Here is a 16,688-nt window from a genome sequence, read left to right as displayed (position 1 = left end):
AGCCCAGTCACAGTGCTTATGCTGGGATAGTAGGGCAAAGGAGGCGTATGGGGACTTGGGTCCAGAGGGTGACCCAGAAAGGGTGGGAGAGTTGTGGTCACTCTAGGACTCTGGCTCCGCACGTGAAGGGCCCCAGGTTGCACTTCCAGGAGGAGAAGGCGAAGCCACAGAGGCCACACTGCTCACACAGCAATCCCCCACCCCCCTCCGCCCTTTCTCCAGGCGGGACGCCCCTCCTGTGCTGTCCTCAGAAGGGCTCTTCAGGGACCGCACCCCTAGTTTGCGGAGCAGCAGAGCCTGCCCCAGTCTGGACCAGGGACTTTATTTCTTCCACTCTCACCACTGGCTGAAGGCAGACTCCTGTCTCCACAGACTAAAGAGGAATTATCAAAATGAGCTCGAAACTCTAGATTTGAGTTAAGGATCATAAATTAACACAGAGAAATACAACTTTAACAACAAAGACCTGTTTGGAGCCCCAGTTGGAATTAAAAAAAAAAAACTTGAACAGAGGGAGTGATAAAGTCTTCCTTCTTTTGCCACCCTCTCTCGGTGGTCCCAAGCTTTCTCATCTCCCACCTCACAAGACTGTATCAACTGCTTTGAGACTTTTAGAATAAAGATCCCCAGGCATATCACTGCTGTTACCCTGTGAGGATTTCCCCAGTGCTGGGTTAGAGTAAGACAGAATCCTTCCAAGGCTTCCAGGGCCTGTGTACTGGACGGTCAGCACACGGAGCCTCAGAGCCCACTTCGTTTTTCCTGTAGTTGGGCATGACCCCAGGGACATGACCCTGAGAGTGCTGACACTTCCTGAAGCCAGTGACCCTCCCCCTGGGCTTCTCTCTGCATGGGTCTCAGAATCTCTGAGGCCAACTTGTACCCTCGGAAGTGTTTCTGCTGAAGGACACGTAAACAGCACTGTGGATTTGTGTCCTGCAGTCTGCAAAACTGCCTCCCCTGAGTGGGGTGAGGAGCTACTGAAATACTGAAATCATTGAAACTAGCAGAAGCCACAGCTCATGGTGCTGGGAGAAAACTGGGAAGGACGGAGAGGTGAAGAGGCTATAAAGGCCCAGTCATGAAGGCGACCATGGGCCAGGATGTCCTGAAGTCGCAAAGCTGACCAATGCTGAGTGCCCTAAAAGCTGCCACTCCTGTGCCCATCTTTTCTTTCAATGGACAAAGTCTTCCCCTGCTCTTATGTGCCTGGCCTGGAAGGGCCTTTGACTTATAACATGAAGCAGCCTCCAGAGCCTCTTGGGGCAAGTGATGGTCAAGGAGGCTCTGCCTAACCCCACCCTGCCCTTCCCACTTGTCAGAGGACCAGGAATTTCAGTCTTCCAGCTCCTGGGCTGATCTAGTGACTTGTAACAGGATTTCGCTGGAACTGGAAGGTGTTGAAGACAGGAAGTACTCCTGGGTTTCTTCACCCAGCTGAATGCCTAGTTCCTGGTCTTATTACACGGCTTACATTCAGGATAAGAAGAGGCATTTGGAGCTTTACGCATGACCTCTTAGCAGAGGTTTCTGTTCAGGAGCGAAGAGGTAAAAAGAAAGCAGTGTCTACTAAATCCTTTTCCAAGAGTCTCAGGAAATTCTCACGAAGACCTTCTCAGGTAAGGACTGACGGGAAATGCCTTGGTTTAATATTAAACTTTGCCCTTGACACATTTTGTTTATGGAGGGCATATACAATGTTGTCCGCTCAAGGAAGCACTGTAATTCTTATCTAGACTTTATGTAGAATGAGTATATATAAAACCTAAACTTGGTCCTTAAGCAAGGGGTTACCTCTCAGAGAAGGCCTATGGGAAGGTTTCTACCAAATTCTGTGGTGCTGCCATTGCTCCAAGGAGCCCAGGTGGTGCCAAGTTTGAGCACTCGGCTGTTAACCGAAGGTTAGTTTTTTGAACCCACCAAAAGGCTCTAAGGAGTAAAGACCTGGCGAACTGCTTCCATTAAGATTACAAACCAGGAAACCCTATCGGGGAAGTTCTCCTTTTACACTGGGCCACAATGACTCAGAAACCCACTCGATGGCACCTAGCAATATCAACAGGAAGCCGTTGCCCCACATGTGCTTGAAATGCCTCTCTGGGGAAGGTTGGCCTTCAGAACCAGCTCATGGCCACACGGGAACTGAGACTCATGTTTTGTTACCACACCTTAGTTTCAGTCAGTAAATTTATTTTCCAGTTTATTCACTAGACTTGACTACAGACATCTCTCAGGTATTGTCAAAATTAATTCCATTCTCTAATAATGATTTGCCAGGATGTATTTCCAAGCGTTTCCAAGAGACTGGAAAAACTTTCCAAAGAGGCTTGTTCAGTGCCATGTTGTGCAGTAACTACAGTGTTGACATAGTATATTTATCCACATAGTTTCCACGTTTTCTGCTTTCCATAAATACAACTGAAATTCCAAGTCTACCACCTGAAGTACTTCCTTTAGTGTTTCACTTAGAAGTCTGGTGGTGATGAATTCTCTCAGTTTTCCTTCCCCTAAGAATGGCATTATTTGTGCTTTACTCCTGAAGGTAATGATTGGACATAGAATTCTGGGTTAATACTTCCATCTTTCAGGGTTGAAAAAATGATGTTTCACAATCTTTTTTTTTTTTTTGGCTTCCATGGCTTCTGATAGTGAATACAGAGTCATTCAAATTATTTTTCTCAGGTGAAATGTGTTGTTTTCTCTCTACCTCCTTCCTGAGTATTTTCTTGACCTTTGTTATTCTGCAGTTGATTATGATGTATGGTATTTTTATGCAAGTAACCCATGTTCTATATATATATGTGTGTGTCAACTGTTTTTCCCCTCCCGGGTATGTCTGTGAGTACAGTATACTGTTTTTTTCTTTTTACATACTGCTGTTAAAAAAAAAAAAAATTAGAGTAATGTACTTACAAATATACTTGGGATGTGGGGTAAGGCCCACTGGGTTGGCAAAAAACCCATAACCCGCAGAATATTTTTGTGAAAATTCGGTATTGGGGCATGGAATTCTTTAACTTGCTGTGGTTTGCTGAACTTCTTGAATCTGTAAGTTTATGTCTTTCACCACATTTGGAAAGTGTTCAGCCAGTATTTTTTCAAATACTATTTTCTTCACCACACGTTTTGTCCACTTCTTCTGGAGTTCCAATAAATAAGCTTTTTGTCTAGTTCTTGAGGCACTGTCCATTTTTTTCCATATTTTCCTCTCTGTTTGCAGAATGGATATTTTCTACTGATCTATTTCAAGTATTTAGTTTTTTTCTCTGTCATCACCATTCTGCTATTGTGAAAATATCAACTGAATTTTTGATTTCTACGATTGTACTTTTAACATGTAAAATTTTCATTTGCAAATAGCACCTATTATCTTTCCATTTATTTAAAAAGTGTCCCTGTTATTTCTTGGATTAGAATAGCATTTTAAAATCTGTTTCTTATGATTTTGAGAGTACAAGTCCTGCTTAAATTTTATGGAGAATTTTTTTGTTTTTAGCAGTCAATTGACCCAGTTATGTTCAGGCTCCAAGTTCTGTCCCATCTTCTGTATTCTATGGTTCAAATGTTAGTTCAATTTTTGAAGGCTTTGCAGGTGTATTTAGGTCTAACCTATGTGAGCGCCACTCAGTATGGAACCTTGATGGCATTCTAACCCATAGTGCGGGTCTTAAAGGATTTGATAATGCTTCTTAGGGTCAGGGCAATGGATACGCACCTGGGGGGTGAACCAGGAGTTCATAGCAAGTCTGCAGAATCTCTTTCTTGCACAGCCTCCTCTTTCTCTTCTGCTCTCTGAGTTCAGAAGGAGTGCTTTCCTGGCCCACTGGCGGGAATGCTGGGGCTTTAATCTCCTCATTCTGTTGTGCACATCAGTGACTGGTTCTGCCTATGGGGCCAAAGCACCGGACAACCAGCCAAAAGGCTGGCACTTTGAACGTGTCAAGAAGCACCTCAGAAGACAAGCCTGGTGATCTGCTTTTGAAAAGTCTCACCCTTTGAGGCAGAATTGACTAGGTGTCAGTTAACAGCAGAGAGAGAGAAAATGTAATGGAGCTTTCTCTACAATATTTGGTTCTTCCATACTCTGGTCAGAGAGAAGGATTCTCCTCTGCCAGAGTTTCAGGTGTCTGCCCACCTGCCCAGCTGCCTGTCTCTCTCCTTTACGGACCTTCTATCCCATTTATATGAGAGAGGGCTTCTCTCGGGGCTGTTTCTGTCCACAACGGGTGTGCAGCTGTGAGATTTGGGCTCATTTAATTTCAGCCTCTAGAATGTTCATACTTTATGTTCTGGTTCTGCCCCGCCCCCATCCACCTTCAACACTTTCCTTTGCAGAGTCCTGAGATAGTGTCCCATGCATTTGTCCAGATACTTAGTTGTCAGATACCAGCATAGCCACCAGGGGCAGTGCTGTTGTGGTTGAGGGGGGAGGGACTGTACACTGAAGGAGCTGCAAGACCTGGCTGCCTTGTGTGAGCAGGACGGGGGTGTGCTGAGGAGTGGGTGCTGAAGGTGCTGAGTCAAGGGGAGTTAAATATAAAGTTGGGTCAAAGATAGTTTGTTGACAAGGATTTATTGCCATAGCAAGGGTTCTGGAAATGGGTTTAATATGCTGTGGGATTGCTTTTGGAAGCTTAGAAAAGGCAATGGCCCACATTCTCTGAAATGGAAATGCCAGACCTGCTAGGTCAGATGTTGGAAGAGGGATTAAAAGCCTCCAATATGTGGGCATGTCTGAGTTAGTCTTCTATAAGACCATTTCTTGGAGGTCCTGAAGGATACCCATTTCATCAAAAGAATAAGGAATGCGGAGATGAGGGGAGCACCAGCAAGATAGAGCTTACCAATATGTATACTTTGTAGGGAGTCCCTGGACGCCACAAACAGTTAAGTGCTTGACTATTATCTGAAAGTCTGGCAGTTTGAACGTACTCAGAGGGTCCTTGGAAGACAGTCCTGGCCATCAACTACTAAAGGATGAAAGCCTTAAAAACACTATTGAACAGTTAGTTCTACTATGCCCACATGGGGTGGTCATGAGTCAGAAATGACTTGATGACAACTAACAGCAACAATTGTCTATAGGCTCAGGTTGTTAGTGGGAGCTGGGCTGCCTAGTAGCAATGCAAATCATGGGATCCCAGCTCTACAGAGGCCAGGTGAAAGTACTTAACTGTCAGAAACAAGTTGTGTGTGATTCCAATAATGGTCAGCAGGTCACAGTAGTAGTTATCTATTGGGGCATAATAGATTCTCCCCAAACTTAGCAGGTGTGAGATAAATGGAAAATTAATATTCAACTCATTCTGATAAATTTGGAACTAGACAAAAATTTTGGTATCACTCAACATAGTTTTCAGGTGAAGGAATAAACTAGAAAATTTAAATAACTAGTATAAGTATAATAAGAGATTTTTCAAATAATGATGATATAATTGCATACCTGAATAAAAGACAAATACATCAAAATCAATGGTTTGTCTCCAGTATAGACATGAGGGTCTCAAATTGGCAAGGGTGAGAAGGGCAGACCGTTCTCTTTCCCCTACTACTTGACTGGATCAAACTGTGTTCAAAACTGTAAAATATTTAGGAAAACATTGTTTTGACCAGAGCATCAAAGGACCTCTATGACGAAAACTAATGTACTAAAATACATAAAATGAAACCTGAATGTATGCAAAAAATATGCCATATTTTCAAATGAGAAGTCTTGTCAATGAAATGGAGGTCCCTAAAACTAATATATAAGTGGAATGTATTTCCAGTCGGAATATTAAGATAGTTGTTTTTGAATTGTATACAGTAATCGTATGCTACAAATAGTACAGTAGATAGCAGAGGATGTTGCTGGTGTTAGGAGACTTGGAGTCCATTTCTGACTCATAGTGATCCCATTTCACTGCCCCATAGGGTTTTCTAGGCTGTGATCATTATGGGAGCAGAACAACAGGTCTTTCCCCTCAGTGCCCCCTGGTGGGTTCGACCTGCCAAACCTTCTTTGGATTAGCAGATGAGCACTTAATCACTGCAACACTACGGCTGCTTTAAAAGGTATAGAGAAGAAAAACATGAAAAAGCAGGATACTGACACGTGTCTACCTCTTCAGGTAACAGAACAAATTGATATTACATAGCATAGAAACTGACAAGTCGACCAATGAAACAAAATCTGCTAAGAAGTCACAATAAACATTGATATAAAGGCGCTATTTTGAGAAAATTATATTTATTTAATAAACGGTGCTGACTCAAGTGACCGTTCTGGGGGACAAAGTTTGCAAAAATGTGATACACAAATGATAGATTTGGAAAATCATGTGAAATGGAGATGACAAGGCTTAATAACAATTTCCATTTTACACAGAAGGATAAAAGTTAAGCACGTGAAAAATGAGCAGTGAATTCAAAAAGATCGTTCACAGGAAATCCACATGCCCAATAAACATAGTCCAAGTTGCTCAAAAACACTGGTAGTTAAGAAAATATCAAAGTCCCAGTGAAACTGGCACAATTTAAAAATCAACACCATCTATGGCTGGCTGGGCTGTGGGGAGAAGGATACCCTGAGACATGGCTGGAAAGGTGCTTTAGGACAGCCTATAGGGGAAAGACATGGCCATGGCTCTGTACTTTTAAAACATACTTTGAGCTGGAAATCTCACTCTATGGAGTCTATTGCACAGAAACAGATCCTGTAGTATACAACTGATAGTTATTATTAGTGTTGACCAAACGTTGACTGTACATTGATGGTTGAATGATAGATAACTTATGGTAAAGCTACATCATCAATAAATGAGTTGTAGTAGTTGAGTGGGAAAAATATCTGTGAAGTATTATTGAAGTATTACTGAAAAAATCTAGGTGCAGAGAAGTGTATATAAAATGAGCACATCTGGGTTAAACAATATCAATTGTTTGAATATGCTTGGATACCTGTTTATGTTTATGAGTGTTATACACATAAACGATCTTTTTGAATTCACTGCTCATTTTTCACGTGCTTAACTTTTATCCTTCTGTGTGTGTGTATAAGTCTGTGTCCTTGTTTAAGCAAGGATAAGAGAGACTACTTACCACATTGTTAACCTGAATTATCTCGGATTCACTTGCAGGAAAGAACAGGGGGAGGAGAGGTAGAACACGCAGGAAGAGTGGACTTAAAAAGCATGGATGATAATGTTTCCATTTTAGTAGTGTTATGTATGAACGAACAAATCTGTCTTAAAGGGAGAAAGCCAGAATATTTCTTAGAAGCAAGGATGGCTTTGGCCATGTTATCAAGAGGGAGGGACCAGTCCCTGGAAAAGGACATCATGCTTGGTAAAGCAGAGGTCCAGGGAAAAAGAGGAAGACCCTCAATGAGATTGATACAGTGGCTGCAACAGTGTGCTCAAATATAGCAAAGATTATTAGGATTGCACATGACCGGGTGGTGTTTTGTTCTGTGGTGCAAAGGGCCACTGTGAGTCAGAACTGACTTGATAGCTTCTGACAAGAACATGTAGAAGTACAGATAAAGTGTACTGAATTGATATCATCTATTTAAATTATTCATGTAAGTTAAAAGATCAAAAAATATAGTGTCAGTGCCATATCTAATGACTTACAGAGAATCAAGGTAGAATATCAAGTGAAATAAGGGGCGAGAGCAATGTGGGTGGAGTGTGACCAGGCTTTCATAAAAGTAAACACCCCAGCAGATATACCTGTGTACCTGTGACTGTGTATATGTGTCCCTGCAGAGAGGTGTAGGGAAGGTTACACATGTGTCTATTAACATTGGATACCCTGGGGGAGCAGGACCAAATTACATATGAGGGTGGGACCCTGACATTAATTTTTTTGTCATACAAATCTGTGATCTTGCAAATGTGATAAAAAACAATTTCAGAGCTTTGGAAATTCATAAACATCATAGATATATGTATATTTTAACATGTTTTGTTAGATATTTAAAATAGGTGAAAATTCTCCAGAATGACAGACAAAAGATTTGAATCACTGGCAGGAGAGCACACCGCAGAAAGTAATAATCAGATCCAGTGGATTTCTTGTTGTTCTTGGAGCCAGTGAGTTCCTCTGGTCTCTATAACTGGAAATGACCAAAAATAATTTTGGGAAGTCAGTAGAGTTATCCCTCAAACACGTCTTGCAAGCACACGTCTACAGCTAAATGTAGAAGGCTGGACACCATGTGCAATTCACTAGGTAACTCATGCGCCTCTAGAAGATTCTCTTTCCTGGATATGCTGCTTCCACCTCCTCCCTGCCTAGCCCCACTGGATAACCCACCTTTGTGCATTTTAGGCCCCATTCAGGTCTGAGCCTAGATCATAGAGGACATCAACTGGGAAGGTAGCTTTTAAGAAGAAAGATGTTGATGAAAAGATTTCAGAAAGCAGCACCTCCCCAGCCAGCCTCTCCCCAGCCTGGGAATACCAACCCCTCCCACCCTGATACCTCTGAGAATCTCTGATTTTTCGTTTTGGATGCTTAGGAGACTGCAGAATTTACCTGGTCTGAACACCTTGGTTCTTTTCTGCCTGTGACCCTCTGCCTCGCAGGAGCCGTCTCTGTCACTCTGAGGAATACACACAGGACAGACTGTGGACGGAGGTGCCCATCCTAGAGGCCCTGCCCTCCATTCCTCTGCCCCTGGGGGGTTCCCTGTGATACTTGTGGTCTCATTTCCTAGAGAGATGGATACACCCCTGTCATGTCCAGGGCTTCCCCAGACTTGGGATTTGATGTTGTGACTGAGACTGGGGCTTTGTTGTCCACTGTTGAGTCTGGGCCTGAATCTGCCCCTTCCCACCATTACCTCTGATCACCTGTGTTCTCGCTGTTCTCCCTGGGTTTGAAGCCTGTCCTCTCTTTTGGTTCTTTCACCTCAGAGGGCCTTTTTCTTCCAGTTCTTTGACCTCGGGACAGGTCAGATTTGACCACAGGAAAACAAAAAAAATTAGCAAGTTTGTTTGACATGTCAAGAACCTTGATTTAAAGGAGAAGAAAAAGTTCCAAAGCTCTACTCCTTCCCCTAGGACATGCTCTACAGGAAATATCCTGCAAGCCCTGGATCAACTCTTATCCAGAAATGGTTAACACCCAGGGGGATTTTTCTACACCACCTCCCACTTACATTCCCCTAATGTGGCAAAATGGATGCATCCCAATTATAAACCCAAATTCACCCTAGGAGACCAGAAGACATGGCTGGGGTGAGTTCATTTTCCTTCAACCTGCCCTCCTCTCCTCCTACCAAGCCCTGCCTCTTTCTCTGCCTCTGTACTGCTGGGAAGGGACCCAGAGTTGTTTGTTTAGGGCTTTATCTCCACTGCTCACCTGCAGGCATGTTTCCCAACAGCCTGCCATCTCTCTGATTCCTTCTCCTCCAAAGAACTCAGTGACACCCCCTTCACCATCACACCTCAGCAGGGCCCCCCCCCAATCCTCCCAAGTCCCACTGAAATCCCATTTCCCTTTCCCTATTTATGCTGCGCTCATCCTTAGGGTCCCAAGATCTCACCATCCAGATGAGGCCTGTCCTGTCCTCTCCTGGGCCAGGGGAGCCTCTGAGGGGACCTGGTGTCTGTGGTCAGCTATCTGGGACTTCTTCCATCCAGATCCCCCTTAGGGCTGGAGTTCTCTGTGCACTTGGGTTGGGAGGGTTGGGGTCACAGGGGGAAGGACGGTATGATCTTCCAGGGGAGCTGTGTTAAACGAACCTGAATGGAGGTCTCTCCTGGAGGGCCCACGTTTTCAGCCCAAAGGCCCTGCTCCTCCTAGTCCCGGGGTTCTAGCTCGTCTTCAGGCGCTTCCCCCTCTGGCCTCGGTGGTGCGCCTGCTCCTTCTGCAGCCTGGTCTCCTGCCTCTTCAGCCTGTCCAGCTGGTGCCTCAGCCTCTTCAGTTCTTCTCTCTGCTTCTCCAGCTGCTCCTCCAGGAGTCTGCAGACCGCTCTCTTCTCCCTCACCTCCCTCTTCTTGGCGGCCATCAGGCAACGCCTGGCCAGCTGGTGGCAGCGTCTGGGCCTTCGCTGGACTGAGCGTGGCAGCCGCCTCTCCAGCAGCTCTTCAAAGAAGACCCGGCAGCTGAAGCCCTGAGTCACACCATGCTCCGCGTGCGCAGCCAGGGCCTCCCGGGACTCAAACACGCGGCAGCAGGCCACGCAGCGGAAGCCGTGCTTACGGGTCACCAGCCACTCCGGGGTGGTTGCGCGGGGTCTCTCCCCATGCTCCTCCCCTTGGTCGGTGGGCTCCTGGGTACAGGTCTGGGGCCCCTCCTGCCAGGGCACCAGGTTGCTGACCAGGGACTCAGTGTTGGCCAGACTGGGGGCAGAGCCGATGGTGCTCTCCTCAGAGAGCTCGGCTTCAAAGACCTGGGGCATATTGCCCACGGGGGCAAAGGAGGTTTTGGTCTGCCAGGAGACCGCCACCCCCTTGACCGTGCGCACGTTGGTGAAATATGCGCACCTGACCCATGGCTTTCCTGGGGCAGCCCCGTAGCTGGAGGAGTGAGAGGTCTGCTCGGTGAAAGACGACAGAAAAGAGTTCTCAGATTGTTTTGGAATCTTCCTGGGCCTGGAGCTTCGACTTTTTTCATGGGATGTTGTTGACTGTTGCACATTTTCCTCTTGGATAGAGACCTCTGAGAATAGAGAGTTAATTTACTTGAGCTTTCAGGGTCCTTATTCTCACCTGTGACCCCAAAGCTTTGGTCATAGGGACCCCTGGAGGCCTCTCCATCACCACATCCTCCACCTCTGCAGACCCCATGGTTTCTTTCTTCTTCCCCAGAGACCCACCACCCTTTGGGGGCACTGCTGTGGAAGACAAAGTCTCCATTGTAAAGTGGCACTGTTTATGGTAGTTCATTTTTTAAGAAGTTATTTTTCTTTAATTCCACATTTATTGAATTCCAATGAATTTGTTCGTTTGGAACTTAGAAATGACCTCATTCCCATGAAGCTTCATAATAAATGTGTGACTTGATGTTTTGTATGTGAGTGATATTCTTAGTAAATTTGGAGGGTAAACACTCCAGAGCAATGGTCACCTCTTTTCATCCTCTTTTTACTGAAAGGCTTTTTATAGAGGAGTTATATGTAAAGAAAGAATGTGTATATTTAGTTATGATTCTTACATGTGTACCTCTTCCTTGCACCCTTCTTAACCCAGCCACAGTAGAAGATGAAAATTGTTTTTCTCGGAATAGAAGCCCAGTCCTTAGTAGATGAAGTGAGGCAGAAAGAGATGGCCGTATCTGAGAACCTTGATGTGAGAACTTCAGATGGAGAACACACAGCCTCCTCCGCTGTGTATGTCTCAGTGGGTTGTCTGTGTCAACCTAAAGGTCTGTGTATGTTTCTGAATCTGTGGGAACGACTGCAGAGTTCAGGATGCAGAAAGAGATGGAGCTAGGTCGGGTGCGTTGGATGGAGGGAAAGCTTGAGAGAGAGACAAGATTCAGAGATGGAACATGCCAGCAGTTGGTTAGAAGGATACAGAGATCAAGGAGGGAGCAGAAAGCAGGGCTCAGCCACTGAAGGGCAGAATGGGGCAGCAACAAAGAAGACAAGGCGGGGGCACACTAGTCGGTGAAAGAATGGATGACTAAGAATGATAGCAGAAACTGAGGTTAGCTATAGTTGGAATTTTAAAATTCTTTCCTGCTAGACTTTGAAAACATCATGCTAAATGGAATAAGTTAGTATTTGCCCTAAGTATAGGGCAAATACTGTACGATCTGACTTACATGAAATAAGCAAATATATAGAAAGCAAGGATTATTGGTGGTTGCCAGTTGTGGGCAGGGGGAAGGGGCAGTTTTTCCATTGGGGCATTGAGGTTATGTTAATGGTTGTAGAAAAGTCTGGAGAAAGGTATTGAGAATGGTTATATGACTTGAAGAATGTAATGAGTATCACTGACTCATACATTAGAAATTATTCAGTTATGTTTTATGTATATTTTCAACACAATTTAAAAAAATAAAACTTTGCAATTACAAGAGAAAAAAAAACGATCTATACTATAGCTGTCTTTACCTAGAAGAAATGTCAAACCCTTCGGTAAAGATGGTCAGGAGACCTTGGAGGAGAAGAGAAATCCCTAGAGCTAGAGGGGCAGGGCCTTCCTGGACCTTCTTCTGCCTGTGTCCAGGCTGAGGACTGTGGCAGCTTACATTGACTGGGAACTCTGAATGAACGTGTCGTACTGTGCTCCATCACACCACCCTCTCCCAAAACCTCCTGATAAATTTGATATATTTTTTTTATTTGCATGATATATTAATTCATTCTCATGAAAAAATGAAGTACAAGTCTCTGTAACCACCCTTCTCCCTGGTTCTATACCCACTGCCCCAGTTGCCCACCTGCGTTCTTTCCGCTAACAAAGCAGGAGAGTTCACAAATCTGACTTGTCTGCTACTGTTATGGAAAGCCCCTCAGATGACAGTAGAATTCTATACTTCACTCACATAGTTATTCCTTCATTTATTTATTCACACTATAATTTCTTACTGTTAACTAATTGACAGGAAGTTTTTTCAGGGGAAAGCCTCGATGATCCCTTGTGGTCCTTGTTTCCGGGGTGAATCAAACCCCTTGCTGCCCAGCACCCATCGCACAGACTGAATTTTCCTCCCACCCTTACCTCGGGCCTTAGAGAAAGGCCTCTTCCTCATGTATTGCCGCTCCATTCTGGCTGGGTGAAGATGAACCAGGAAGGATGGTCAACGGCAAGCTGTTTCTCCTCCTCCCACGTAGAGATGATGTCCCAAACTCTCACAAGTTGGGGACCTTGATTTAGGCAGAACCGTTTGTAATTTGGTATCCAAAGTCGCTCTCCCACAGGAGACCTCAGACCCACAAAGAGCAGTTGGGATCTGAGTGAGCACCAAGGTTTCCAGTAACTCTTGTGTGACATCATCGCTGACATCGCTCAGTTCCAAGGGCCCAGTTTGAATCTAAACAGCGCACTAGGAAAAAATATGGCAACTGTTGTGGGAGAGGCTAGGAGGCTGGGAGGAGGGAAACTATATCTTAAAAATGAATTGAAATGTTCACTTAAAGAAGTCAGCATCTAAGAGGAAGGAAACTGTGAGTTGAGGAAATAGAAGAGTATAATGAGTCGCTATTTCTCCCAAACCTCTTCTCTGGCCCTGAATCAAATCTCTCCAGCCCTAGAAACACAATGTCCACTCTGAACACCTCTCAGGCCTCCTTTGCCACTTAGGCTTCACACAGGCTGTTCCCTCTGACTAGTAGACGTTCTCTCCCTTCCTGTTGACTGGTTCCTCCTCCAAGGTACCCAGTCTGTGCTTCTGGTTTATGTATTCAGAGGACCTAGTAATCTTTTAGTAATCCTCCATCATAGCACTGAGTCATAGGAGATGCTCAATTTCCAATTTGTGTCTTCCAAATGTGTTGTAAATAACTTGGGGACAAAGACAAGGTCTGCCTCATATTTGGCGGTCCCAGAAAGTGAGACAGAACACCACCCATAGGAGATACCCAATATATATCTATTGGTTAAATAAAAGAAAACTCTTTCAAAAGACTCACCCTTCGTAGCCATCCGTGCAGAATGGAGTTTTTGGTCTGTTGCCTGGAGGTACCATCACTCAGTGGTGGTGTCTAGGCCACTCTCTCTTGACCTCCTGACTCTCAACCCTGTGAAGCCTCTTGGCCTGTCCACATGCTTCTCCCTTGGAGCCACTAAAAAGGGTAGGATTACATCAACACAGAAAAGCACTGAGACTCCGGACGACGTCTATGGTCAACCTGCCTGGGAGGCTTAGGTGAGCCCTCGGGGAAAGGTCCACTGTCCTCTGCTTGATCTCCTTTTTTGTCCAGGGGGCAATTAGAAAAGGAAGAAGCAAATTGTTGAAACATTTTAAGGCAGGGTTTGGGAAGTTGTGCTTGGTAGGTAGAGGAGAGCCTGAGGATTTGAAGGAAAATGAAAGATGTCAACATGGGAGCAGAGGGCTCGCTTTGTGTGACGACAGATGGTAGAATGTGGGCAAGTGGTTGGAAATATATAAAAAAAGAAAATCTCCTAACCATCCACTCGTATTTCAAAATTTAGGTCAAGCATCACTTCCTGGTGGAAGCCTTTCCAACCCTACACCTGGTAGAATTTCCCACCCTGCTCCACACTCTATTGTATTTAAGAAACGCTTCTGCCACAACTAGGGACAAACTTGATTGCATTTACATGTTGTGATGGATAGCAAAAATGGCCACATGTTCTAATATGTATGTATCCATACATATTATATGACCTACAGCTCCCTTTCTCAAGAGCAAGATTCTTCCTCCAGTCCTTGAATTTGGACTGATCTATGATTGCTTTGGCCTTTGGGACAGTACAAAGACCAATAGAAGCAGAGACCGAATATAATTAGACACATCGTGACTTGCTCTCTTACCAAAAACGAAACCCACCACTCTCAAGTATATTCTAACTCATAGTGACCCTGAAGGACAGAGTAGAACTGCCCCATAGGGTTTCCAAGGCTGTAATCTTTACAGAAGGAGAGTGCCATGTCTTTCTTCTGCAGAGCAGCTGGTGGGTACAAACTGATTACCTTTCCTTTAGCAACTGAGCCCTTAATCACTGCAGCACCAGGGCTCCTCCTTGCCCTCTTGCTGCTCTTCAAACACTGAGAACCCATGGGAACATCCCAGGCCACCCTAATAAATGACAAGAGACCATTAGAGAGAGAATCCAGCTGAGAAGATTTCAGGCCCTCTGCCCACCAGCTGACATCGTGGCTGATTCCCGATACATGAGGGAGCCCAGCCGAGAGCGGCTGAGTCTGCCCCAGACCAGAAGAACCCCAAACTGCCAACCCGCAAAACTGTGAGCGAAGTAACTGCTTGTTCTTTTAAGGCACTTCATTTTTGGGTCATTTCTTATACAGCAATTGATAACTGATTTGTTAACTGGGCTGTTTCTCTCACCAGACTGCAAGGAATCTTTTCTTAATCATTTCTGTATCAACAGTATCTGGCAGAGGGTTGTTCGTGTAGTCATTAACAGTAGAAATTTCTTCATTTACATAATTTAAAAGTTTCTAACATTATGTTTTAACTTTCTTTTATAAATAAGATATGGGTGGATTTGCAAGTCTAAGCTGAGTGTACATCTTTTTCCTTAGGTATTAATCCCTTTTTCTTGCTATTACTCATACATTTAGACATAATTCCAATATTATACTTCATATTCACTGTTCTTTTTATTATTATTATTATTCTGCTTTTCCTGTTTCTTTTTTTATTGGAATGATGAAATTTCTCTTACTTTCTTTTTCCTTCTAGCGATTTGGAAGTTGTATTTTCAATTCCTATTCTTTTATAGTAAACATGAGATCTTTGAACATTTTAATATTTGGTATATTGTATCAAGTTCATATCTCAGTTCTCCTCTCAAACAGTAATTTTTTGCTAGCTGCCATTGAGGTGACTCCGACTAATGGTGAACTTAGGTACCACAGAACTAAAGGTTGCCAGGTCCTGTGTCATCCTCACAAGTGCCAGCAATTTAGATTCCATCATTATGGCTAATGTGCCAGTCCATCTCACCAAGGGTCTCCTACAGCCTTGTTGGCCTTCTTCTTCACCAACCATGATATTCTCCTCTAGGACTGATTAATCTCTCCTGGTGACATGTCCAAAGCAAGTGAATTGGACAGTATTCTCTTGTGATCTGTAAGGGTTTAATTGTCCAATTTTCAGAAGTAAATCTCCAGGTCTTTCTTCCTAGTGTGTCTTAGTCTTGAAGCTCCACTGAAACCTGTCCACCATGGATAACCCTGTTGGTATTTAAAATACTGGTGGCCTAGCTTCCAGCATCATAGCAACATCCAAACCACCACAGTACAGCAAACTAAGAGACAGGCAGTGAGCCGAACAGGGTATTGTTGTTGTTAGGTGTCGGTGTCATCAGGTCAGTTCTAATTTATCGTGACCCTATATACAGCAGAACAAAACACTGGCCAGTCTTGTGCCATCCTCACACTTGTTATTATGCTAGAGCCCATTGTTGCAGCCACTGTGTCAATCCATCTCACTGAGGGTCTTCCTCTTTTTCACTTTCTACTTTACCAAGCATAATGTCCTTCTCCAGGGCCTGGTCTCCCCTGATAACATGTCCAAAGTATGTGAGACAAACACTCACCATCTGTGCTTGTAAGGAATATTCTGGCTGTACTTCTTCCAAGACAGATTTGTTTGTTCTTCTGGCAGTCTATGGTATATTCAATATTGTTCACCAACACCATAATTCAAAGGCAGCACTTCTTCTTCGGTTTCCCTTATTCATTGTCCAGCTTTCACATGTGTATGAGGTGTTTGAAAATGTCATGGCTTGTGTCAGGCACACCTTAGCCTTCAGAGTGACATCTGTGCTTGTCACCAGCTTAAAGAGTTCTTTTGCAGCAGATTTGAAATACATCATTTGATTCCTTGATTGCTGCTTCCATGAGCGTGGACTGGGGAACCGAATAAAATGAGATCCTTGATAACTTCAATCTTTTCTCTGTTTATCATGATGTTGCTTATTGGTCCAGTTGTGAAGATTTTTGTTTTCTTTATGTTGAGGTGCAACCCATACTGAAGGTTGTAGTCTTTGATATTCACCACTAAGTGCTTCAGGTCCTCTTCACTTTCACCAAGTTTG

The 16,688-nt window shown here is 44.2% G+C and overlaps 1 long non-coding RNA gene across 1 annotated transcript in view; it reads left to right on the top strand.

The window, feature by feature from the left end:
• LOC135229721 (uncharacterized) overlaps positions 1–7,096 on the top strand; it is a 59,116-nt gene extending 52,020 nt beyond the window's left edge. The window contains exon 5 of the long non-coding RNA XR_010320395.1: positions 223–7,096. This is a non-coding gene — a long non-coding RNA (uncharacterized LOC135229721). The remainder of the gene's footprint in view (positions 1–222) is intronic.
• The last annotated feature ends 9,592 nt before the right edge of the window (positions 7,097–16,688 follow it).

This window comes from Loxodonta africana, unplaced genomic scaffold (genome assembly GCF_030014295.1).
Source record: "Loxodonta africana isolate mLoxAfr1 unplaced genomic scaffold, mLoxAfr1.hap2 scaffold_48, whole genome shotgun sequence".
NCBI classification, from domain to species: domain Eukaryota; kingdom Metazoa; phylum Chordata; class Mammalia; order Proboscidea; family Elephantidae; genus Loxodonta; species Loxodonta africana.
This window is presented reverse-complemented; position numbering and strand designations above follow the sequence as displayed.